This window comes from Meriones unguiculatus, chromosome 17, assembly GCF_030254825.1.
Source record: "Meriones unguiculatus strain TT.TT164.6M chromosome 17, Bangor_MerUng_6.1, whole genome shotgun sequence".
Lineage (NCBI taxonomy): Eukaryota > Metazoa > Chordata > Mammalia > Rodentia > Muridae > Meriones > Meriones unguiculatus.
Window position 1 is genome coordinate 26751548 of NC_083364.1, and position 17786 is coordinate 26769333.

Here is a 17786-nt window from a genome sequence, read left to right on the forward strand (position 1 = left end):
AGCCATCCCAGCGCTAGGCAGCAAACCTTCCTGCTCCCTCCCTTCCGCCCCAGTAGCCACGGCCTTAGCTTCTAAAATCTTACAGGCCAGCTTTATCTATTTTTATACTTTGCATAAACAGAATCACCCGTCTCATATTGTTACGTCCGGCTTCTTCACACCTTGTGTCCAGGAGAGCCGTCCATTTGTAGTTGTGCTCTGTTCGTTTTCTTTGTTGTGTAAGATCCCACTGTAGAAACAGTCTGTAGTTGGCTTAACCATTGTACTGTCCGTGGACACATGGGTAGTTGCTGTGCGCATTCTGGTGAGACTCTAGCCTGTGTGGGTTGGTTAATATCAACCCAATTTTAATTGTTTCATTTAAGGGCTGTTCATGGGCTGCATTCTCATTTCTTATCTCTTTGAAATAACGAAGAATCCTGACAAATATTTCATCACAAAAAGGTATAGAATGGAAATAAAAGCCCGTGTTACCTCCTCGCCTGTATCCAGTGTTCCACAATCACCCACCACTAGCAGTTTATTCCACACTATTGTGGGTATCTTTTGTTTTACAGACAACCACACTTAAATTTACTCATTATAGCTGTTACGAAACCGCATGTTGGATTTTATGTCTCCTGGTTTCCCTTCCATACTGACTGTACCCTATAGATCCCCTGCAGTAATGGCCAAGGAGTATCTGGCCATGCAGGTTGAACGGTCCTCGTCCATCGGAGAACAGCAGGCTATCACTGTAACAGGCTCTTCCTGAGGTAAGGCATGGGAGTTTATAGAGCAGTAAATTTCATTCCCACTCACGTAAACATTTTGTGGAGCCGTCATCCTCAGCCTACGGCTTGTCTGAGAAGAGCTAACAGTTGCTGAGAGGTGAGAGAAAGTGGCTACAGGTAGGATAAGAGAGGTGCGGAGGGTTCCGGCAGGACACACACAACACTTCCTATAAGGGTCCAGGAAGGCTCTGGAGACACCTAGGATAGGGGGCAGCCCAGGACCTGATTAATTACTAAACTTTTGCTGTGCAGATGAAGGCAGAAAGTGCACAGGAGCACTCACAGGCTTGACAATAGTTGGTATGTCCCAAGACTCCCAGCTGATTGCCCCTACGTGTCTAGCTGGTAGGGTAGTAAGCTAGGAGGAGCCACGGCTGATTAGAGCACAGACCTCACCATTCACCAGCCATGGTGCTCAAGTACAAACTGCTCCAATAGGGACCCTCCTAAAATCTTGTCTGAGCCAGGCATTGTGATGCACGCCTTTAATCCCAGCACTTGGGAGTCAGAGGCAGGCTGATCTCTGAAAGCTCGAGGCCAGCCTGCTTTACAAATTGAGCCCCACTGTCCGTTGTGGGTGGTCACCAAAGATTGAATGACTTCATGCATGAGTAAGTGATTTCTGCTACAACAAAACACTGTGTGCCCATCTTTTGGGGACTTAGGTTTAGCATGTGCCTTTCTGTTCTGCCCATGTGGTGGGAGAAAAATGAGGTATTGGCTCGGCCTTTCAGCAGCTCGTCATGTGTACCCAGGGAAGCTGTTCATATCCTGGCAGCAATATCTGGGTCCTGAGGAAGTCAAATTCCTTTTAGTCACAGCTGAGGCAGAACCGAGCTTGGAGAGACTTTCAAGTCTCCCCTCAGCCATTAGTACACGGAAGGGTCCACATCGTACCTCAGGGCACCGTCACCAGCTCCAACCTCAGTGTTTGAAATGACGGACTCAGCCTCCCAGTGGACTCATTGAATCCGTGTCTCCCACCTCCTCCTACAGAGCTCCGCCCCATCCTGGTCTTGGCAAAAGTGAAGAGTTAGAAGAACCACTCTCCAGTGTTCTTGCCAAGAGTAGGAAGAGGGCTGTGGCGCCCCTCGTTTGCCTGGCCCTTACCTGTGTCCCTGGTTTCCCTGAGATAGACCCCAATGCACCTGGAGGTCTTCTTCAGGCATCCATGAAAGATGAGCGTTCCTATCAAGTTACATCCTGGTTGGGAGACTTCTACACACTCTCTGCCTCGAACCCCTCCTCCCTCTCCTCCCCCACTCTCTGAGCTCCTTCCGTAACCTAGTTGCTCTGTGTATTTATCTTGAGTTTCATCTGGACTCTTCGGAGTGTTTACTTTGAATGTGGAGGCAGAGCTCAGGGCCTGCTCTGACAGAGCCTGCCTGTGTCCTGATAGGATGCGAAAGCTAAATATGGTCTTCCTCTTCCTCCCCACGTTACATTGCTTCTAACGACAAGATGTAATTGTTCATTACGGGATCCATGCTTTACCTGTTCTGGCCCACGCATCCCCGACTACAGTGTGGGTAGCATTCCTCACACCCGCGTGTGTGTGTTCGCGCGTACCCCTTGTAAATGTGAATGCTAACGAGATGATGCATATGGCAGTGGCTCCAGTCTGGAGGAAGGCACCCACAGCCCGCCCCTCCCAGCATGACGCTTCGCGTAGAAAGCGTTATCTCAGTGTCATCTCCTTAGCTTCCGCTCGCTAATGCTTTGTGCCTTCTTCATCTTCACTGAGGGCTGAAAAGACAACTCGGAGGACCAGAGTTCAGGGCCCAGCGCCCACGTCAGTCAGCTGACAACCACCTGGAACACCAGTTCCAGGGGCGTCTGACGCCGTCTTCTGACCTCTGCAGGCAGGTACACTCGTACACACGCACAGGCAAATAAAATTAAATCTTCTAAAAAAGAAAGAAAGAAAGAAAGAAAAAAGACTGACCTGAAAGTATGTGTCATATATTACATGAACCAAGAACAACTGAATTTAAAAAAAAAAAAAAAAGGAATATATACGAACCTAAGCAGCCTCGGCTACAAACACAAGTCTGTGACGCGCACGGGCCGAGGGAGGACATGTGTTGGGCTGTCCCCGGGGTTTTCTGCAAGTATTCACCCGGGACTTGTTCATTCCATTTGCCATCTGTGAGTTCTCACAGGAGATAGGCAAAGCTTCGGCTGCCAAAGGTTTAACAAAAAATTGGTGGGGAAAACTTACCACTGAGAAAACGTTATCTCTTGAGCACAATTTGGACAGGATTCCATTACTCTGTTTTAGCGAAGGCACATTTCTTTCCAGCCTGTGGGACTCGTAAGGGCCACTGAAGAACTGTAGGCTGGACCAGGAGGGCTGGGCTGTGGCTACTGCTGGGTAGCCGAGGTGGGCAGGAGTGGTAGGGCAGGCAGGGGGAGGGGTGCTGGACAAATACCACATGTTAAAGAGCTGGAAGATTTGGATCCCTCTGGGCGAGGGAGAGTCTCAGCAGGTTCTGGAGGAGGCCAGTGGCAAAGGGGAGTCTGAAAAACCTACTGACTGGGAAGGGTCAGAGCAGGGTGTTTGGGAGGGAGCACAGAACTTCACTTGGGTGGAGAGATGGACAGACAGGGGGACCACTCCTCTGTCCTGAAAGTTACTCTGTAGACCAGCCTGGCCTTAGAGATCCGCCTGCCTCTGCCTTCCTACTGTTGGGATTAAGGCCTGCACCACCACTGCCCAGGTGGCAGTGACAGAGAAACCTCTCCTATGTCGCCTTCTCTACCTAGACAAGGACTGGCCCCAAAAGATGAATGCAGGGCGCTGTCTAGGCCTGGCATCGGATGGAACTGGTCCAGCAGAGTCCACTGCTGCCATGTTGTACCAGCTAGTTTCACAGGACAGAGAGAACAGGACTTTCAGATGCCTGGGTGAACCTCAGGGAGCTCCAGAGGGGCGAGTAGAGAGGTGGGGGTGGGGGTTGATGGGTGGGAGGAGCCCAGAGTTGCTCCCTAAGGAGGGAGGGATTTCTTGAGGAGCCCTTTATAAGGGCTAGTTGTGAAGGGTAGACACTCATTCAAGCCATTCTGAGCCAGAGCCTGATTCCAAGTCTACACAGACCAGGAGCAGAATAACAGGCTGTTAGCTATTTTGAAAGATCTGGTGCATATCTTGTGAGAGGTGTGGGATCCGCAGCAAAAATTGTTTTTTTTGTTTTTGGTTTGGTTTTTTTTTTTCAGCTGGCAGCCTACCTATCTATGAGGACTATATAAATATGTGTGTGTGTGTGTGTGTGTGTGTGTGTGTGTTTAAATTTTATTTGTGGCCTAATCCAAATCAAAAAAACAACTTCTGATATTTAATAATCTCACTTCTTAAGGTGGGAAATAACTCCAAAATTATTTGTTTTTGTCAGATTTATTTATTTATTTATGTTGCAGTGTTGGATCTTGGGCGTAGGGCCATGGGTGTGGTGGGCAAACCCAGACCATGCTATTTTCTTTATTCGGTCCTCTTAACCCAGACAGGGCACTTGTCTTTTTACAAAACACAATTTGCAACATAAATACAAATTATAATACAATGGTAACGGCAAAATTCATATGTGTTGTGTATAATTGGGAAGACTTTAAAAAAAGGTTAAAAATAAAATAGCAAGCCTCCATCATCTTAGAAATGAATACAGTTAACATTTGAACATATTTCCTCCCTTTTTTCACTGCTGCTTTACATAATGGAGATATTTTTTAGTATATAACTTTGCATTTTTGCCTCACATTTTATCAGGCGTATCTCCAGGATATTAAATATTCTTCATAAACCTCATTCTGAAGATTTACCCAATTTGTCTCCTATTGGCTATATTTTCTTTTCTTCTTCTTCTGTGTAGTCCCAGCCGTCCTGGAACTTGCTCTGTAGACCAGGCTGGCCTTGAACTCACAGACATATGCCTACAGCTGCCTCCTGAGTACTGGAATTAAAGGCATGTGTCACCACTGCCCAGCTGGCTGTATTTTCCTAATTGTCCTCCTAGTGTGGAGGATTCCTTTTGCTACCCTGAACCTCTTTCTCTGCACGTGTCCATGTGTGTTAGGATAAACATGGCTGTGGCAGATCTGGCCAGACCTTGTTGCCCATTTTAGATGAAGGTAATGCTGTCAGTCAGAGGGAAGACTGCACTGGAAACTTTCAGTGTGGCTTTGGGGAGCAGGGAGAGCACTGAGTGGAGGAATGCTAGGGAGACACAAAGGGGGGGGTCTCACAATTCCATGTTCTGACAAAACAATCTAGGAGACCCTCTTTTAAAGATATATGCTCTCCAAACCATCGTTTATTTATTTACTTACTTACTTATTTATGAGAGAGAGTGAGAGAGAACGTACCAGGGCAAAGTTGGAGGTCAAAGGGCAACTTCCTTCCAGCTTTTTGTGGGATGTGAGGATGGAACTTGGGTCCATCAAGTGGCCTCACCAGCCTCCGAGAGCTTCTCGAATTGGCCAGTATGGTGTAGTAAGTAGCGAACAGCAGTTATGATTAAGCTGAATAACAAATTCTGCCTGCCAAGTCCTGTGCAGGTGGGCCTCCTTGGTAGAACAGCCCCACAGAACAGCAGAAAGAGTGGTCAGCAAATAGAATTCAGAACCGGACTGAGCCATCTTGGGCAGGCAAGATGTTTGGCCTCTCTGAACCTCCAAAGCTCACGTATGAAATAAAGGTGACAAGGCTAATATTTCTCACTTACTGAGTGGATTCAAATAGAATAAAAGTCACAATAGCACCCAAGTCTGCCTAAAGGATTGATGAGGCTTGTTCTTAATCCAGGTTCTATATGCTATCCGGATCTCAGGACTCAGTCAACTGGAGTTTCTGGAATAAGGGAGTGAAGGGAGTTCTGGATTACATTTTCAGAAGCTATTTCAGGGATTCCAAGGCTTCTTAGTCATTGAATAAACGATTTAATTTGCACACTGGCTTTCCTTAACAGACAGCTAAGCATAGTCTTTGTTCCAGGTGGGGAGAAGGGCCAGCGATGGAATAAGGGAACAGTAAGCCATTCTATTCCTCCTTCAGAAGCTGGAGAGGCTGGCAATCAGACCCAAGGCCTGATTCAGAAACAAGTGTATCCAATGACGGTTTATTACCCAAGTTTCTGAACTTCTAAGAATTCCCCAGTAGGGAACAAAGAAAAAACAAAGATCTCAGTGCTGGGTGGTGGTGGTACACACCATTAATCCCAGCACTCAGGGAGGCAGAGGCAAGTGGATCTCTGGGAGTTTGAGGCCAGCCTGGTCTACAAATCGAGTCCAGAACAGCCTAGGCTACACAGAGAAACCCTGTCTCGAAAAACAACAACAACAAAACCCTCTCTTCCTAACTGCCTGTGACCAGAAATTGTTTCTTCTTACTGACTTCCCCAGATCTTGTGCATACTTGTTCGTGAGCAGGCACCCAGGATCTGGGGTACATGATAGACACCCCAATGGGAACAGGTAGAGACAAGATAGGGTTCAGCACGTGTGCGTGGACTTCTCTTTAAAATGAAATCAATCTCTCTCTCTTTCTCCTGTGTGTCTGTGTGTGTGTCTGTCTGTAATCAAATGCAGCTTTGGCACTTCTGAGTAGGTAAAATGATGGGAGAGGGGAGCCTGTGGTACCCCGGGTCCCAACAGGCCTACAGCAGGCGTTCTTTATGGGATGCTTATCAGCCAGTCTTCGTTTGCCGAGAAGGAAAGAGGCACATTTCCCCTGCCCCACCGTGGACTTTCTATTTCCACAGTTCTTTGAAGTGCTCTCGAGATCTAAGTGGAAGGCTCAAAGCAGCGCTGTGTATCTTTGCCACAGATTAGAACATATTCACATTTTATTTGCTCACAGAACAAATATTTCTCTTGGAACGAGGCCGAGGCAGCAGAACAGGACCAGACAAGGCCAGCCATCCAGGATGGCCTCACGGCCCCCAAGGCCACATGGAGCTGTTCTCCACCGTCACTTCATTTAGTCCTGTGCACACACACGGGTTGATAAATTGAGCCATGTATTCGCTTTGAAATATACGCTGAGCTCTGACTTCACACAGAGCATTCCTGTGCTGGTCAGGAATGAAAAACCCAGTAAGCCTATCCAGTAGGAGCTTACTGTCAACTAGGGGACAGGCATGGCTGGTGCTAGTGGTTCTAAGCGACTCAGCAGACCTCACAAAACTCAGGTGAAAAAGGCTCTGAGATGGGTAACTCAGTTTGGGGTTTGTGGGCATGTCGGAGGGAAACTGTGAGCTGTGATAAGGGGTGAGCTTGCCTCGGTGTGAGGGATACTCGGATGGGGGAGGTTTGTGCGGTGGCGTGTGTCTGAAACAGTAAGTCTTGGTGGTGAGTGTTCGGTGTGGCTGTGGTGGATAGTGTGTGTGCGCGCGTGCGTGTGCGTGTGCGCGTAAATGCACATACATGTCTGTAGTGGCACAGTTAGAAATGAGGCAGGAAAATCTTAGTGGCAGTGAGGCTGGGTAAGGGTGGAGTGGTAGGTTTGGTGTGTGGTGGGGTACAGCTGTGTGTGTGTCTGTGCACACGTGTTTGTGTGATGCGGTGATGTGGGAATGAGGTATGAGAACCTTCCTGTGATGGCACTTGGTGCGGTGCTGGCAGGGTGGGAGGGGGAGGCCGAAGAGCGATGGCAGCTGAGGCACACAGACAAAGGAAAACCTCTAGTGGGAAGGTGAACGGGAGAAGGTGATGTCACGTTTCGGCAGGTACTTTCTGACGAGGACAATGGCGGCCCTGTACTCTCCTGTTCCCTAAGCTCACACTAGGATCTTGGTTAAACGGACTTGTTTGTTTTTCTCGGGATCAAAGCCCGCTGTCGAATGGACTGGGGGTCTATCCTACACACCTGACTGTTTGAACATTTACTAGACCTTTCTCAGCCTCGGCTTCTGTAGCTGGCTTGGTCTGAGAGCTTCCAGCCTCTGTAGCAACCAGAAAAGGAGAGACAGATTCTGTTAGGGCAGGTAAGTTCACATGGCAGAACCTCCGAGGCAGAGGTGGGAAGCAGTTCCAGCATGCCTCTCTCTAGGCAAACAAGCGGGTCTCTCGCCTATGTGCAGGGCACGGCTGCGCTGGCTCCATCGGCTTGCTGTGGGACAGGAGAGCAGCTGGCAGCAGAGGCTCCCCATCTCCCACATTGCTTTGCTTTAGATGACTAGAGAGGCTCAAAACTGTCTCATAATCAAACCTTGGTCAGGTAAGAATTACTTATTTGTTTTATGAGACAAAGAGAGGAAACCAGCATGTATAGATGTTATATTTGCAAGATCCTGAACTAGTCATATCATTTCATGTCCCTCTTTGTAGTTCCCTTTAGAAAAACAAAAAACGTATCCTTTGCATTTTATACATGCAGATAGTGAGGCTAAGAGAGATGATGCAGCCAAACCCCTCTAACCACCTGGCAGTGAATTCTCTAACACTGGTCACTCTTACGAAATATGAATCCAAGTCTTTTTTCCCTAAAGGTCACGCCCTTTCTTTCTGTAGGAAGTTCAGGGCAGGGATTTTTATTATCAGTCAGGCTGAGGTTCAGACCCAAACCCTGACCTAGGTTGGCAAAGGATGTCACTGGGTGGGCCCATTCCTTCCCTGTCCATCTCTCTGCTGAGAACCTGAACGCTAACAGTCCCGCACATAGACCCTGCCCTTCAGGGCCAATATGGCGGGTCACACATTTTGGGAAGCAGTCCAGAGGCCTGCAAAGTGCTGTGATGAGGAGGCCCCGGAGGCCAGGGCATCTTCTCCAGGTGACCTCATTCTAACCGTGGGCTAGCATTGCCAGGGTCAATTCATGCTAGGTTTAAAGACCTACTACAAGAACAGCAATGCCAGAGGACCTCAGTAACATTTTATAATGGTGACATACTGAAATGATAGTATTTGAGATATGTTGCTTCAAAACATGTTATAAAAATTAATTTCATCTGTCCTTGTTTATTCCTTGTATATGTTTATCAGACATTTTAAACTTGCACAGTGACTCATATTATGTATGTTTCCATTGGACAGTGCTGTTCCAGGACAATGAATCCATTGTATGATATTTCTGTGGTGCACTGGAAAAACAAAAACAACAACAACAAAAACATCGATCCTGTGACTTCTACAGGAGAGCAACAAGAAATGCTTAGTGTGTGGGAGTTCTTTCACTACATACATCATTTCACGGCTGCCATTGAGAAACATCTGGGGCGGGTTTGTTCCTGAGTTAGACAGTTGTTATAATAGAGGGACTTTGATCTTGGAATCTTTCTCTGAGATCTGTGTCAAAAGGTGATGTCCTCTGGACATATTCCTTACCATTGCACTGCCATTGTCTGTGAGACCCTAAGAAAAGCCAGTGACATAATGTTGAGCATCCAGAACCGTTTGACATCAAAGACCACGTGTTTTCTCTGTAAGTAGTCAGTTTCAAGAATTTTATTACAGCAAGGGAGAACTGATCAAGTCATCAGTGGCACGTTACCATTCATAAAAGGCTAAGAGATTTTGTCGCAGTGGGATCAAGTCAGGTCATGATTGTTGCTGAAACCTCAAGCAATAACACGAGCGAAGGATGGAACTCTGTGCTTGTTCACGTGTTTCTAGGGTACCGTACGGTCTTCAGGTCTGAGGTCATTGTAAGAAGGTCATCTGACAAACAATCGCTCTTTCAGAAAAAATTGCAAGAATAGAGGTTGAGAGTCAGAATATTATAAGGCTCCATTTGAGACTCTGAAGGATGTTCCACACAGAGGCAACATACATACGTACATACTTGCATAAAAAGTTAGCAAGTATGAACAATCCAAACACCTGAAACCCGTCCTTCATAAGGGAAGAAAGATTTATTCCATGTCCCAATGGTGAGATTCTGAGTAAAGCTGGACCCTAGCTAAAGCCCAGAGAGCTGCTTTCAGGGTAGTGGGAAGGTACCTGAGAAGGTAGTGGGCCGTCCACCATCAGCAGTGGTCTTCAAGCAGGGGCAGCCGCCTATGGGTGGCTGGTGAAGGGAGCCTCCCTTTGGGCAAGAGGTTGGGTCAAATGTTCTTGGTGAGACCCTCGCTTCCGAGGCCACAAAGGGCTTCCTCTGATCTTTCTGATCTGCTGCTCTCACCGTTATTGGTGCCTTTGTTGACTTTGCTCCTTCTACAAATGGCTGTAGGGCTTTAGATTTAGAACTATTTCCGTAATAATTGATAGTTTGACTTAATGGAAAGTGGGAGGAAGGGGCACTTGAAAACAAAGGCCTGTTTTGTTGCCTGGAAGGGCACACAGTAACCTGTTCCGAGGGGGAGGAACAGGAAGGTTGTTGTCTGCGTTAGACCTGCAAAGGCTTCAGCTGGTGGACAGGCACCATTTGTTCTCCAATCTAGTTTCAAGTGCGAGCGTAATAGCTACCAAGCTTTTGTTCTTCAATGGAAATTCCCCCTCCCCCGCTGTTTGCACAAGTTTTAGGAAGCTGCACAGATTCAAGAAAATTCCCACTTTAACTTTTTAATGGAGGGCGACTTTTCAGGTTCTTCATTGAAACGATTTGCTAAATTGGTTATGCCGAATTCCGTTCAGGGATTAAGCCCTTTTTCTGCAGGAAACTGGTTTTCGTGCATACATAGTGTTGTCACTGGAGAAGAAGGAAGCGCCCCTCTGCTGGAGTGGTCTGCCTAGTTATTCCCAGTGTCCTGCTTCTGCCCTGGAGTAGTAATTACGCATCTGTCTCACAGCGAGCCACCTCAGACATCCCAACCATCATTTCAGAAGTGAGGCACAGAAATGTGAGGCACAAAATAGAAATGGGCAGCTCCAGGAGGAAGAAGTCAGGAGTGGGTGTCACAGAGTACTGTCTTAGTCAGTTTCCTGAGGGCAGTATTCCTGCCCTGTCTCAGAATGACAGGGGGACATGGAAGAGCCTGAGGATCCAGGGCATGCCTTCTAGGCATGTGGATCTTTGCTGGTCAATTGTGGCATCCAGAGCATGGAGAGACAGCTGCAGTGGCTAGGTGGATCTACAGGACTGGTCAGTTAGGCCTCTCTAGGCAGGGAGGTCCCTTGGTAACTATGGAACATCCATGGTCATCATCTCCACACACGCTGAGCTGTTGCTTCACCTCCTGTGTAGCCCCATGGAGGAATGAACTTGAAACTTTGGCTCAGGACAGCCTCAGCCTAGACACTGATGTTGACCAGGTCTGAATTCTGCAGAGAGGGGCCAGCCAGGTCGAAAGTGAAGCCCACAGCCTTGCCCCTCCTTTCCTTCCTGCTTCTTTACCAGCTTTCCTCTACCTCAGCAAGCTCATCTACAGGCTCTGGGTGGAGCTAGTCTGAAGCCCTCCAGGTCTGCTGAGCGAGCGAGCTGGATGGGACAACACAGCAGGGCTCCCAACTTCCGGGAGCATGGGAGTCCATCTGCAGCTACAGCTCGGAAAACAGAAGATTTCAGAGCTGGGCTCTTGGTGATGTGCTAGGGGAGGTCCGTGTGGGGCCCAGGAGTCTAGAGTCCAGGTTATTTTAGACATAAACAGTGTGTGACCGTGCTTGGAAAAATACTAGTTTCAAGAAAAGAATGTGAATTGGGAGAATGGGAGAGGGAACTGGGTTACTTGTTGGTTAATCACCATTTATATATATCCCCAGAGCTACATGCAGGCCACCCAAATTCTTCAGTAACGGCATAAGGAAACTACCAGAAAGGCCTGCTTTTAGCTACCTGGTGCCATCTTATTTGCAATAAACTACAAAGTCAGGACACATGTAAAAACAGTGAGTGTTAGAGCATGTCCCCAACATTCCACCCTTTCTTCCGGAGGGAAAGAGGAGAGACTGGCATCGCCAAGACAAGGCAGATGCAAGTGAGCAGAGGCCCAGCCTGCCCTTAGAGCCTGCGAGAACTGGCAAGAGCCCTTGTCTAAGATCCAGTGAGCTCAGTGTTTTCACATCTGTCAGCAGCTCCTGGGCTTCAGGGCCTGGGTGAGGCTGGAAGAAGGGAGCTTAGAATAGATGTTTTTGATTTTTGTTTTTTTTTGTTTTTTTTTTCCTTAGAGGTGGATCTCAGAGGAAGGCATGTGCCTAAATGAAGAATACTGAAAGCCATTTTCATCTGTATGCCAGTCATCAAAGCCCTACGTGTCTCTCTCTTTGCATGCCAGGTGTCAGGAAAGGGAAAGGTGATGGCTTGGTCTTGGGAACGCTGTGGTACGGGGGAGGGGCGGTAGTGGTGTTTAATGAACCAAAGGTATGCTTTTGTGCGCTTGGAGTGTGAACTGGAAATCTTACCTCATGGCGCGTGAGCGGCTCCAAAGGTGCTGAGTTAGGGTCCCTACACACAGGCCTGGCATCCGTCCTTGAACTCCAGTTGTTATTGCTAAGCAGGCTGAGTCACATGGGAGACCCGTTGCACTGATCGACTATGCAGACGGAATCTTCCGGGTCCTGCTCTCACTTATTTGACCTGTTTGCTTTTCGTGCGACTCAAATCTGTAGACCGGTAGACCTTCGCAAGCAAAGTAACCAACCGTCCGACCCCCAGATACAGCACCCGCGGTCAGTCCCCGCAGCACCCCGAGTCCAGTCAAAAGCAAGTGGGCGATGGCTGCTTTCCTTCCATTTCAACCATTGCGAGACAATCGCTTACCCCACAGGAGTGAGACAAGGCTTTTCAGTCAGGCCTCCCAGACGTTCTCTCGGGCGCTGACACACTTCCAGGTTAGCTCTGTCTCAGTGGAGGGGGAGGAGGGGGAGGAACTGTCTGCGCATGTCTCAGCCGCCTGCCCCCTCCCCAAGTCTGGTTTCGTATTCTCCACGAGGTGAGACAATGACTGTGTTTTTATATGACTATGTACCTCTTCAAGCACGATGTTCTGTCATTTTTACCTCTTCGAAATAATAATATCCCCAGCTTCCCTAGGATTGGTTCTTTAAATTTTTTTGTTTATTTAAGAAAAATAAGGACATGGCTTTTTTTTTTTTTTTTTTCAGACCGATTTCTAATTCTTCCCAGGGTTTTGCATCTTGGTGTCATTAGTGAATAGGACGCCCACAATTTAACAATCATCTGAGAATGCTGTCTGCTTTCCTTTTTCCAGATGGACCCAAAGTGTTTTGAATACAGCAAAGACCTTTGGTTTCAGTCAAAACTTTCTCGTTGTGGGTGATAACAATGATGTCCTCAGTCATTTTTTTTCTGGCGAGTAACTGGATTTATTCATCTGCAAAGCAATAAGCTCATTTGTATGTACCGTGTCTTCAATCTTCTCTGGCAGTGTGATTGACATCTGCAATCTGTAGTTCTTAAGAGAGTCTCTCCGGCTGGACATCGTGGCACGCACCTTTAATCCCAGCGCTCAGGGAGGCAGAGGCAGGTGGATCTCTGGGAGCTGGAGACCAGTCTGGTCTACAAAGTGAGTCCAGGACAAACCTCATTTGGAAAAACAACAACAACAACAACAACAACAACAAAAAAGACCCTGCCCCCCCATGGTATGTGCTTAAGAGATTTCTCATATAGCCATGGCAGAATGGTAACATTATTAAGCCTAGAGAAAAGGCCCAGCTTGCACACTGCAGGTGTGGCTACAGTATATTTTAATATTTTCATAGAACATGAATTGATTCCCTGATCCTGTGAGGCCTTTAGGTGGCATAAAGGGGCAGAAAGCCTCCTTTTTCATTCACTTTTTTGAGACAGGGTTTCTCTGTGTAGCCCTGATTGTCCTGAACTGCCTGTGTAGACCAGGCTGGCCTCCAAATCAGAGATCCACTTGTATCTGCCTCCTGAGTGCTGAGATTAAAAGCATGTGCCACCACAACCTGTTTTTTGCCTAAAATAAATAAACAAACACCCCCCCCCCACACACACACACACCGAAAAACTCTCTTTACCTGTTTGGGGTTGGTCTGGTGCTGTGTATTCAAATGCTCAATGCTGGTCCTCAAGATCTGGTTTCAGTCCAGAGAAGCACATTCTCCCTTACACCAAGTGATGTTGTATAAACCTTGCTCCCAGTTTAAAGTTGGTTAGTTAATAAACATAGCTAGAAGCCTGTAACTGGGCAGAAGAGAAGTAGGTAGAGTTTAGGTTCCCGGGCTTGGGGTCAGATGGGGACCATGAGGTGGGAGAGAGGAGCAGGAGAGGAAGCCAGAGAGAAAGAAGTCGCCTTGGAGCAGTAAGGGCCATGAGCAGGTGGCCATGAGGGCTTACTTGCCTGATGGAACAGAAACAGCCCAGGCAGGAACAATTATGGCAAGTTACTTGGGGTGTGTAGGTGTGAAATAGCAAAATAGCTTAGAAGGTTGATACCTGCCCAGTTATTGTACTCTAAAATTTACTATAAATCTAAAAGTTCTCAGTATCTTTTATTTGGGAATTAAATGGTCTGAAGTAGGGTAAAAATTCAAATAGTTATTTAGGAGCTAAGGGGGAGCATAGTGAACCCCCCAAAAATAGTTTTTGCTTCATCTATCATCCTCATTACCTTGTACCAGGTGCTAAAAGGATGTGCTGATAGTAAGCCACAAACTCAGGCCCATGACTCACTATTATCTCTGTTAATACCTACTGAATGGAGATCTGGTGTTCCATCCCTTTACTTCAGGGATGTAAAGGGAGGAGAAAGGAAATATTCACTGGGAAAGTTATTTTTATTTTATTTTTTGAGACAAAACCTCACTGTGCAACCCAGGATGGTCTTGAACTTTTGTTCCCCCTGCTCAGCCTGCTGAGACAGAATGATGGGTGAATGCCATGAAGCCCAGCTACTATTCCTTTCCTCAAGATCATGTAGTTTTATGGCTTCCAATTGCTACATCTATCTATCTATCTATCTATCTACCTATCTATCTATCTATCTATCACTATCTTTCATAAAGGAAAAGAAAAAACAAGTCAGTCCAGTACTTACTTAAAATTGCCACTATATAGTTGTACAATAGAAAACACAGACTTTCTGGAGTTTTATTGATGTAAACTTATATGGTAGGGTTGGAAAATTTCTTTCTCTTCCGCTGTCAAATGTAAAAAGAAGTTCCATGTTTAGTTATCCCTCACTGTAATTCTTCCTAAGATTCCATTTTAAAAAATAATTTTATGTTATAGAAAGGAAAAAATTGTTTACACCATCATCTAAATTATGATTTACCCACAAGATTTTTTTTTTAAATTGACACTTTGATTCTTCATTCTTTCAATTATCGAACTCAAGAACCTGGCCTCATTGCCCTTGTTTTTGGCTTTACTGTGGTCTCTGTGCATCTTTTATAATGGCCTTCGGTATTATGTGAGGACTCTGACCTGGTTGAGCTCCTCACCATTCTTGGCTGTTTCTTTTCCTGGATTAGTCTTAGGACAAAGCCCTGCAGGTGCCCTGGAGTAAGAACTGGAGAGGGTGGAGGGGAGGAAAAGGTGTGTGTGGGCGGTTTGTTGCCCAGACTGTCCTGTGCCCAACACTCCAGGTCTACAGAAGAGGGAGGAGGGAGGGCTGCATGTTCATTTAGCAAAGGAAAGACAGCATACTCAGGGCGGTATGGGGTAGTTGTCGCCATTCCTGTGAAGCTCAGGGGAGCGCTCAGTGGCACTGTCAGCAGGGAAATGCCTTGGAAGGCAGCTTCTGGGAACCTGGATCCTGGATTTATTACTGTGAGATTTGTTGTTTCTTAGTTTCCTCATTGTCAAGAGATGGATTCACTTTGTAAGGTCAAAAGGAATAGACTTTGTATTAGATGTAAAAGGTGATCATTACTTAATAACAAGTTCATGAATACCTGAATACTTCTGGGAGACCATCCCTCCCTCCCTTCCCCCCTCTCTCCCTTCCCCCCTCTCTCCCTCCCTCCCTCCTGGAATTATAAGTCCTTTCCTCCAGTTTTGGAGATATTGTTCATAGTCACATTTTTTTACTCCCAGATTGTCTGAAAAGTCTAATCCTTTCTTTCTTCATCTCATGAATCTGTGTTTTGATCTACTGATCTCTTCCTGCATAGGAAGTTTACCTCTGCGCTGCCTTTTGTCCTTTGTCCTTTCCAACTTCATCTCCAAGAAGTAGATTCCAAGTATTTACGCCCTTCTTCGCAAGCTGAATTTCATATTTTCTGAATTATGAAGCTGCCCTCCATGTGACCCAGAAAACCCTTTGATGATCCATATTTAGCTCTGTCCATCACTCAACAGATGTCTGGGTAAAGGCCCCACGAGCTCCCTCTACATCCTGTGGTTTCAAGTTCCTGAGCTGTTGCTTAGAAAGCTTTCATCCTCCTGCCCCCTACCCACTCTAGAACCGAAGGACAAATACCCACAGTATCTGTTCGCTTATTCATTAAAAAGTATCTATTCGTTACCCACTACAAGCTTAATGCTGGGCCGGATGAGTTTCTCTTTGCTTCCAGATTTCTTCACTTGACTCATTCATGTGCTCATTCATGTACTTCACACATTCCGATCATTCTTCCAGAATTACAAAGCTCATTTAATTAATATCTCCTAGCTACAGTCTTCTTTGCACCCCTCCCTCCCCATGAGACTTAGAGTCTTACTGGCAAGCAAGTGCCTTGATTTCATGTACCTGCTTTTGCATCTCCCTATTTCAGGACCAAGCAGGTTCATTGAGGCTCTGTCTAAGGGACCTGGGCTAGCAGACATGGCTGTCTTGTGAAGAATGAGGTGGTAGTGATAGGAAAATGCTCAGTAGGTTAAGCATGTAGTTTCCCAACCCCCTTGGCTTTCTGCATCCCTTTCTCTTTAGAGATGCCCATGAAGAAAGATATTTCTCTGCTTTCTGAGCACTTTGGATCTTCCTAGTAGATCACTTGGCATCTGAAAGGCAGTCTGCCATTCTGTTCCCCTGGAACACAGATGGCTCAGCCCACACCTATCACTAGTGAGGATCACATGCAGAGCCCCCCTTTGGGAACCTCCCTAAACTACCCTAGCACCATTTCTCCATACTGGCTGGTCACTCTGGACAGCAACACTCAAGCCTGAGAAGATGGCTGTTCTTCACTGACAGAGCCAAACAAAAGTATAATTAGGTGGGTTCTGGGTCCCACTATGGTAGGACCTGAAGACACTGAGGATTAGGGGTTGACTGCCAGCTGGATAGCAAGGATGAGGTTTGGGGGATCTAGCTGTCCATGGAGGCTGCTAGGTTTAAAGGTGAACTTTTTCAGTAGGTTGGGATTAGATAGCTGTACAAAGTTTGAAGAGATAGGGTGTCAGTCTTCAGGGTCATATTACTTCAGAATACTAGTTGAGTTGAAAACACTTCAGTAAGAATGATAGGAGCACAAAAACCTGTGGGAGGCCATAGGTTTTGACGAAGATAGACATATGTCAAAGTCCTTGCTCTACTGTTATCTGTGGGACAAAGAATTTTTCCTTCCTTTGCACCAATTCTCTGTTCTGTGACATAAGTCCCATGTCCAGATTCTAGACCACTTTGAGGATTAAAAGGGATAATGGTTCCAAGAGTCAGTTCTCCGCCCCCACCTTGGGATCAAGCTTGACTATTGAGCCAGCAAGATGGCTCAGTGGGTAAAAGTCTTTGCCATGCAAGCCTCACAATCCAAGTTTCATCTCTAGATCCCAAGGTGGAGGCAGAGAACTGACTCCTGAAAGTTGCTCTCTGAGCCACTCATGCTCAAGCCCTGCCACACACAGAGGCCAGCAGCTCTTCCTGTCATTACAGCTTTCCCCTGTCATTACAGCCTGACAAAGGTCTGACCAGCAGGCTTTCAAGCTACTAAATTGGGTCCAGAGAGAATGTGATAACGAAGTCTTCATTAGTCTTGTCTGTCTTTCTTTCTTTGGTTTGTTTGTTTTGAGGCAGGCTCACGGTGTAGCCTTGGCTGGCCTTGAGCTCACAGGCATCTGCTGCTTTTGTGTGCACCTACCACACCTGACAGTCTCCTTTGGTCTTAATGACATAGTCTACTCCTAAGGGACTATCAGAGCTGCCAAGGAGTGCTCACAGTCATCAGCTGACCTCCATGGGGACAAGGTATCAGACCAGTTCTGTCACCTCTAAGTCT